Below are 8,417 nucleotides of genomic sequence, written 5' to 3'. Positions count from 1 at the left end.
CGGAACTTCTCCGCGTCTCCGCTTCCAACGGAGCTCCTCCAATGGGGTGGGAGCTGGGCGGAGCCTTGGGGAGATGCTACATTCGTGCTACATGCGAGTTTTCTAAAATCGCCAACCCCAGCTTTAAGGTAAAGGTAATGCTGTCTTGAACTAGCGTATGAGTGTCTGACATTGAAATGAGCTTTTTACCGAGGCAGATATAGTAACTACCATCTTATCTTTTCTTCATCTCTGTCTTTTAGTAACTTTTTTTTATATTTTAACTGAGGCAGATATGGTAACTAGCTTGCTAAGGATTTATCTTAGCATGCTAGTTACCATATCTGCCTTAGTAAAAAAAAATAAAAGTTATCCAAAACTTTTTTCTTTCATCAATCTTTATTGCTAAGATGGATAACAGCAGCTAGTTTACTCTCTAACATGGCGTGAAGAAGAGAGACGCACGTGTAATGTTTTATTTTGTATGTCTTGTTTTTTTATTTTTAGGACTGCAGCAGCTCTGGCAGCAACAGGGCATCCACCTCAAAAGCTGAAGCTCAGCCCACAATTCAGAATCATTTGAGAAACAAGTCGCTGATGCATCCACATCAAAGCTTGCTCAAGACCTGAACAATGCTGTAGCGTACTTCATTGCCAAAGACATGATGCCCTTTCAAGCTGTGGAGAAACCTGGGTTTCTGAAACTGATGAAGACAGCAGTGCCACTTTATGAAGTGCCATCAAGAAAATTCTTCTCAAAGAATGAAGTCCCTAAGATGTACTCCGAGGTCAAGGCTCGTGTGCAAAAACAAGTGGCAAAAGGTGTGTGGTTTTCTGCAACAACAGATCTGTGGACTAGCAGTAGTGGTAGTGGAGAACCATACATCAGCTTCACAGTGCATTTCCTCTCTCCAGAGTGGGAGCTGAAGTCCTTCTGTCTAGAAACTATGTTTTTCCCAGAGGACCACACAGCTGAGCAGATCTTAGAGTTTTTTGAAATATGTTTCAGGAGTGGAACATCACAGATGGCAGACTGTCTACCATCACAACAGATAATGCAGCTAATATGAAAAAAGCATTTCATGACCAACCCTACGTTTGGCTTGGATGTTTTGGCCATAACCTTAACCTAGCTATAGCCAAAGCACTCAAAATTCAAAAAGTTGACACAGCTCTACGAGCGTACAGGCATCTTGTACAAGAAACAAGGTTTCTCTTGCAGCTGGAAGAGAAAAAGAGAAGTGAAGAAGCAGCAGGCAACCCTGGAAGTTACTGGAAAATCACTGATTCATGATGTGGTGACAAGATGGGGTTCCAGTTTCAAAATGATTGACAGGTTTCTGGAACAGCAACAAGCGTGTTGTGAAGTCCTTGCAGCAGACAGGAGCTTATGGCATTTAATGCCAAAAGACAGAGACAGAGAGGGTCTGCCAACTCCTCGGGCCTCTCAATGACTTCACCGATTTAATTGGTTCTGAAACAAAGACCACTCTTTCCTCTTTAAAGCCTGTAATGGAACACATCACTAACCCAGGGGTTTTCTGTCCGAGCGGCCGGACAAGGGAGGGGAAACTAAAACAAACAGAAAAAAACAGCACTCCACGCGTGTGCGCTCTCTCTCTCTCCCTCGGACGGTCCAAAAAAACTCACACTATCAGCACCCCCCGCCCCCGCTCCTCCCTGGCTAAACTTTTTTCCTGCGGGACACACTGTAACCTACTGAATGAAAATGGAAAATGAAGGAGATGATGACTAAACAAAACAAATGAAAACTTTGGAGAGGGTCTGCCAACTCCTCGGGCCTCTCAATGACTTCACAGATTCACATGGTTCTGAAAAAAATACCACCCTCTCCTCTTTGAAGCCTGTAATGGAACACATCACCAGCCTACTGAATGAAAATGAGGGAGCTGATGACTTAACTAAACAAATGAAAAAGGTAATGATGGACGATCTGCAACGTTACTCCTGTGAGAGAGTCAAGAAGGTGATTGACATCGCTTGCTTCACTGATCCCCGTTTCAAAGACAACTTTAGTCAAAACAAGGACACATAATCAGGTCTGCTGAAGAGGAGGCTGTGAACCTGGCAGGTCACACAACCTTACTGCCACCTCAAGAATCACGTGCAACCACTGCTGATCAAGAACAGGGCACCAGCACATCCACCACCACTGCCCCCTCTGCTGCCACAAAGAACAAAGACAAATCTCTGTCTTCTTTGCTGAAAAAAATCACATCAGAGTCGAAGCCGAAGATGCCTCCCCAAAAGAAAGAGTGAAAATGGAGATGAAACAGTATTTGTCTTATGCTCCCATGTCCTCTGATGCTGACCCACTGGCATGGTGGAAGACACATGCGGAAGAGTTGCCTCTCCTCAGCAGTGTAGCGAGAACATTTCTCTGCATCCAGCCACCAGTGTGCCCTCAGAGAGGGTGTTCAGTTCTAGTGGACACATCCTCTCAGCTCACCGCCCGCAGCTAAACCCAGGGAGAGTGAACATGCTCACATTCCTGCATCATAACTTGGACGGAGAGAAATGTACAGTAAGCTAAGTGAGCAAGTCCAAAAAATGTTGACATTCAGTTTTAATCTCCTGCCTGCATATATTTTATTTTTTTCATTTTATTTTATTTTATTTTCATTCATTCATTCATTTTCTGCCGCTTCATCCCTTTCGGGGTCGCGGGTGGCTGGAGCCGATCCCAGCCGCTGTGGGCGAATATTTTATTTTATTTTATTTTATTTTATTTTATTTTATTCCATTTTTTTATGTCTTAGAAGTGTTTTACTTTTTTCAATTATTTATGATCTGATCTTGAGCCACAGGTTAAGTGATTGCATTTAGTTGCATTTAGTATTTTGTTTTTTGTCTCCTATGACTTGAGTTGCGGATTTATCTTCAGTTAAAGGACTGCATTAAAGGTGCATTAAGGAGTTTTTCAACTTTAAAAATACTTATTTTCCACCATAAATTTGTTATAAATATTCAGTGATGTGAACAATGTGCCCTGATATATTCATTGCAAGTACCGCTAACAGCTAAATTGTCACTTGAAAGTTGCAGCGCTGGTCTGGCATCAGAATTTTTTTCGGGAAGAATTTGAGATGATGTGACATAATGCACGCTCCGACTGGCCCGGTTTCCTTAAGTTTTGTTTTGGCTGTCATTACTCCGCCAGATGCTTAGTGAGCAACAACTGAGCAGTATTGAGGATGGATCTTCCAGAAAGTAAGAAAAGACCGGCTTCTAGCACTGCCACAGCTCCAGCACAGACCCACCGGGCAGAAGAAACCTACATTTTACTTGAGCGCTACTTGAAGAGCAAGGAAGGAGTTCCTCTCTTCCGTGCACGTAAATGGACGCAAGCCACAGGCACGAGCGTTTCACAAAGCTACAGTTACTCACTTTTTGAACAACGCGCATGCGCCAGACCATCCGCCCGGCTCTCCTGCTTCTCCCAGGAAACGCAGAAGTGTACGAGCGCGATCTCCTCTTCTCCGGCGTGCACGGCTCTGTTTACAGTTTCTGCGATCCGCCTCGCTCATAAATAAAGCTTTTTTTTTCCGAAACAGCTTCAGTTTCATTATGTCAGACTCGCCATCGGTAAGTACGAGCTCAGAAGCTCACCGGCTACATAAACACTCTGAATGCGCAAAAGGGAGAAGCTGATTGGGCGCAAGCACGTAGAACCGCCTTACGAAAGCAGCTCGTCAGAATGATTGACAAACGGACCCACCAATTATTTAGGTGATCCACCCGGAAATCAAAATGTTGTATTACACCTTTAAGGAGTTTTTCAACTGTAAAAATACTTATTTTCCACCATAAACATGCTACAGATAGGAGTGTAATGGTATCTGTATCCGTCCCGTACCGTCACGGTACGGGGATCACGGGTCGGTACACACAATCACACGACGAATACATGAGTGAGTGTAAAAAAAAAGAAAAAGAAAAAAAAAAAAAAAAAAAAAAAAACGAGTCCTGATTCCAAGCGGCAGGGACTCACTGGACGCGGAAGCGCCGCGTGCGGCCGCGAACATCTCTGCGCTGGCTGTTCGCACTGGAGGCGTGTCTGCTGCCTGCGCTCTCCGCTGGTCACACATCGACTGCACTCTGCTGGATCCAGCTGCTCTCGGTTTTCACATTTGTTCCCTCTGTGTCGCTCTGCCAGGATGGATGTGTGTGTTTTGGTGATCTGTGGAGAGACTTTTTCTCTTCCTGTCCTCTCTTTTTCTGCATCACATGAATCTCTGTCGCTGAGTGTGTGTGTGTGTGCGTGTGTGTTTGTTTGCTTGATTGGGTGTGTACGTGCTTATGTCTGTTTGTGTGTGTGTCCATCTCTCTTGTGATTAGACCCAAGTGACAAATTATAGACGGACGAGCGACACCGTAACTAATCGTCATTTAATATATTTTATTTTGAAAATTGACCAGATTCTCTTGCCTTTTCTGTTTCAGACTTCTTGTCCAGTCAGAAGAAAGTTAAGGCGGAAAAGAAGGTTTCTGCTTAAAAAGAAGACGAAACCTTCCTGTTTATTTGGAATTAAGTGTAATTCCAAATAAAGCTCTTTACCCTCTATGGACAGAGAGGAGATGGGTGGAAGGGAAACGTCCTCAGACACTCACCTGATTCCTCGGCACGTTCTCAGAGTCTTGAGGAAGTGGACGGTCGCCGGTTTCGTCTTCAAAAAGACTCTCTGACACTCATTGTACCTGAAATCAAAGACCACAGTGACGTTCAGTTCACCTCCTGTGTCCTTGACGATCAGTGTTGCCAACTCCCAGTAAGAAAAGTCGCTATTGGCTTTCCTAAAAGTCGCTAGAAGTCGCTAGATGACATCATCGCCTAATTTGCATAGTTGGCAATGTACATGTGATTCTAATGGACGCTGCAGGAGAGAGGAATAACGTCGTGGGAGAAGCAAAAAGTGAGCTAAAAAAAAACTAAATATGTTTAGAACTACAAATGAACTGATAAAAGTGTGACAGTGAAGAAACACTTAACATGTCCATCCTGCTTTGTGACCCAAGACAGGAGCAGCGGCGGATTTGCGCACGCTCGATCCATTTCAAGTGTGAAGGCGGAGCGGTGTGGGTCTGCTCTCTGCTCTGCCTGCAGCAGGGGGCGCTGCCTGACACTGACCGCTGTGAGCGCTTTGGGACGGGGGAGGGGCTCACGCAGCACCCGCTGCTCATTGAGGACAGTGGAGACGTCCTGTCACGTCTCCAGAGCACCAGAAAAAGTCGCTAAATTTGTCGCTAGTCACTTTAAAAAAAAAAAAAAAACAGTCGCTAGAGGGGTCTGAAAACTCGCTAAATATAGCGACAAAGTCGCTAAGTTGGCAACACTGCTGATGATGCTTGTTTACAGCTGAATATGTGGTCCTTCTCTGTTTGGGTGTTTCTGTGGAACAGCTACAGCGCCACCTAAAGGCCTGGCGTGTGTACTACACCACTTTGAGCCATTTTCATGCTGTGTGGATGCAGATAGTTCCTTCCTGCAGTGACGCCGTGTCGACGGGAAGCTTTTGAAGAAGCACGGGGCGATGAAGATCATTTTAAGATCTTACCCTTTCACAAACACCAGCAGCTCCCGAGAACAAACCCGAAGAACTCTATCACTCAGGTCATGGTCAATCGCTTTGGCTTTTTCAAACGTGGCAAAGGTGAACTTCAAGAGAGACAAACATCAGGAATGTCTCATTAATCAACAAAGTAGCGAACAGATGACATTAAAGGAGTCATATAATGCTATTTTTCAGTGACGTCATATAGGTCACGGACACCCAAAAACATAGTATATAAGTTTGTTTGCCCCAAATTCATCCTATGTTCGGAGTTTGAGCATTCTAAAAAGTGGCTCTGAGGAGCCTTCTTCAGAACAGCCTGTTTTTGACAGCCTATTTTCCGTGATGAACTTGAACGCATCTGGCCACGCCCACCTCGTAAATTCACTGTCGTTAAGAAAGCACCTTACAGGAATTTACACCGGAAGTTTCAAAACAAAACACAATGCACGACTTCACGGACGTAAACTTTTTCCTATATGTTGTTATTACGCCTCCTCGGGAGCCATGACAATCAGCTGAACAGGGTCCCAGACAGGAGCGAACGCGGAAATTACCGGTTTTTTATGTAATGAACCATACAAAAGTAACTATTGGATAAAGAAAAGCAATCATTTGAGATCGAAACATAAACCATGTACTCATCCTTGCTAGTCTATAAATTACAGCTCAATGTGGCTGGACGAGCAGAGCGACCTTGCAGAAGTGAAATGAGGTGTGTTTTTTTATTTTCTGTTTATATCATGTGTTGTTCGTGTGATATTGAGAGCAGAGAGCCTCTCCGAGGAGCAGCCCTCTTCATCCGGACGGCGCTGCCGGTGTGTGTTGACTTTGGAGTGCGCCTCCGCTGGGCACCGCAGCTTCGCAGCCTCCCGGCGAGGAGAGGAGTGGCCCAGCGGCCGCGCGAGCCGTGCGTCTCCGCCGGCTTCGGGACCAGCTTCCGTGGAGCAGCTCCGGGCCGTTTACCCAATCGGCCCCAACTCGGCTCCTGGAAGTCAGACGCCCGGGCGCCGTCACAGCCGCGGCCGACTCAAAATGCCTCTCTGCTGGGGAGAGGAGCTCCGCTACATTCCCATCCGAGCTAACTGTGGCTAAGTTAGCAAAAACTGTCAGCTCGTCAGCTGACCCACCTGGAGACGGTGGAGGAGCTGACTTTATGAAAACACTGGCGATGGATGAAAAAATACAGCCGAAATGAGCGACCGATCCGGGGGCCGGCCAAAGGCTGGATTCTCTTCCGGGGGGGAGTGGCGTTCCTCTTCATGACGTCGAGAAGAGGGAGATTTCAGAACCGCGTGTTTGAGTGTATATTTTCTGAAAAGTGGAGCCACAATTGAGGGAGGTGACTGAATTTTTCACTTCTGGGGGATCATACAGAGGCTCTGGGAGGCAATATGACTGTAAAGACACCTTTTTAAACTGAATTTTGCATAATATGACCCCTTTAACTTGAACACAGTGTGAACAACCAGGCATTCATACGTGTATTTCTACCTGGACGACGTCCACATCAAGTCCAATATAAGACTCCTCATTGTCACAGCTTTTCTGGTGTTTATGAGCCTCCAGGATTTTCTTAAGGTGAACTTGGAGTTCTTCCTGTGCACCAAAAAAGATTTAAAAAAAAAAAAAAACAGTCAGTGAGGTCTATTGGACGGACATTGAAATGAATGGCACTGATAAATATAGCACTTTTTACAGTGTTGGAGCTCCATTCATGCACTGGGAGCAGTTGGGGTTCAGTGCCTTGCTCAAGGATACTTCAGCGTGTGGACAAGGGAGATGGGGAATCGCACGATAAATCTCCTGATTGTGAGACGACGGGTCTACCAACGGCCCCCCTATAGCCGGTCCCACTGAGTACGTTTACGTGCAGCCAATAACCCTTTTAAAACCCGAATACTGACAATAACCCGGTTGCACGTGGCCATGTAAACACCCGCAAAAACCCGAATTAGCTCATATTCGGGTTTTTAAAAACCCGAATAAGTCCGCTGGGTTACTCCTTTTCAAACCCGAATTTCTGTTCATATAAACACGCATCGGGATCCCGGAGCCCGGACCTCACTGGAACCCATTCAAAACTGCCAAATTTCAGAGTGCAAATAAACAGATTAAAGCCTGGATTCAGAAAATGTTCTGGTCTCTGTCACGACTCTCCACAACCGTCTTGTCTTGACCAGACTCCCATTTTCATATAAATTCTCTGTTGATTTTATTTTGTGAGTCAAAGTTTTGAATAAATTTGGCAATCACAGCTCCTCTTCTCACCATGTGATACGGTCACGTGACAGGCTGGACCAATCACGTTTACATCCAGTTTCAAAAGTTCCATGTGGAGACGTCCTGCTGGAAGCTTCAAAACGGGATTTCAGAACGCTAAGAGGGACGCCACATTAGCTCTGCCCATCTTTACTATACAGTCAATGAGAACGCTAAGGGGGACGACACGTTAGCTGCATCCAATGATTTAACCAGACCTTGCTGTGATTTTCACCATCTCTGTGTCCAAAGCAGAAAATGTTTTCACCTGCACAGTTTGAATAAGTATGTCTTTCACTGTGCTCTCCCATTCGTCCCATCCGTCGATCTTCTGGTAGTCGTGATTGGAAAACTCCTCAATCCTGGGAAAGCAGCAGGAAAATCAACAACATCAGATCTGGTTATGATCAGTTCCCAAAGTGGTCAGTTACTCAGCAAATACAGATGATAAATGTATGAATTCCACTGAGAATGTTACTAAGAATTAACTTCATGATGAGGGGTTTCTTTCCTCTCCTCCTGATGCCTGATGGGGTTGTAAACACATATATGATGGGCAGCACCATGAAGGCTCTTCAGGGAGCTCAGGAAGCCTCAGTGGTC

Source organism: Salarias fasciatus, chromosome 19 (genome assembly GCF_902148845.1).
Source record: "Salarias fasciatus chromosome 19, fSalaFa1.1, whole genome shotgun sequence".
Taxonomy (NCBI): Eukaryota; Metazoa; Chordata; class Actinopteri; order Blenniiformes; family Blenniidae; genus Salarias; species Salarias fasciatus.
Note: the sequence above shows the minus strand (reverse complement) of the source record.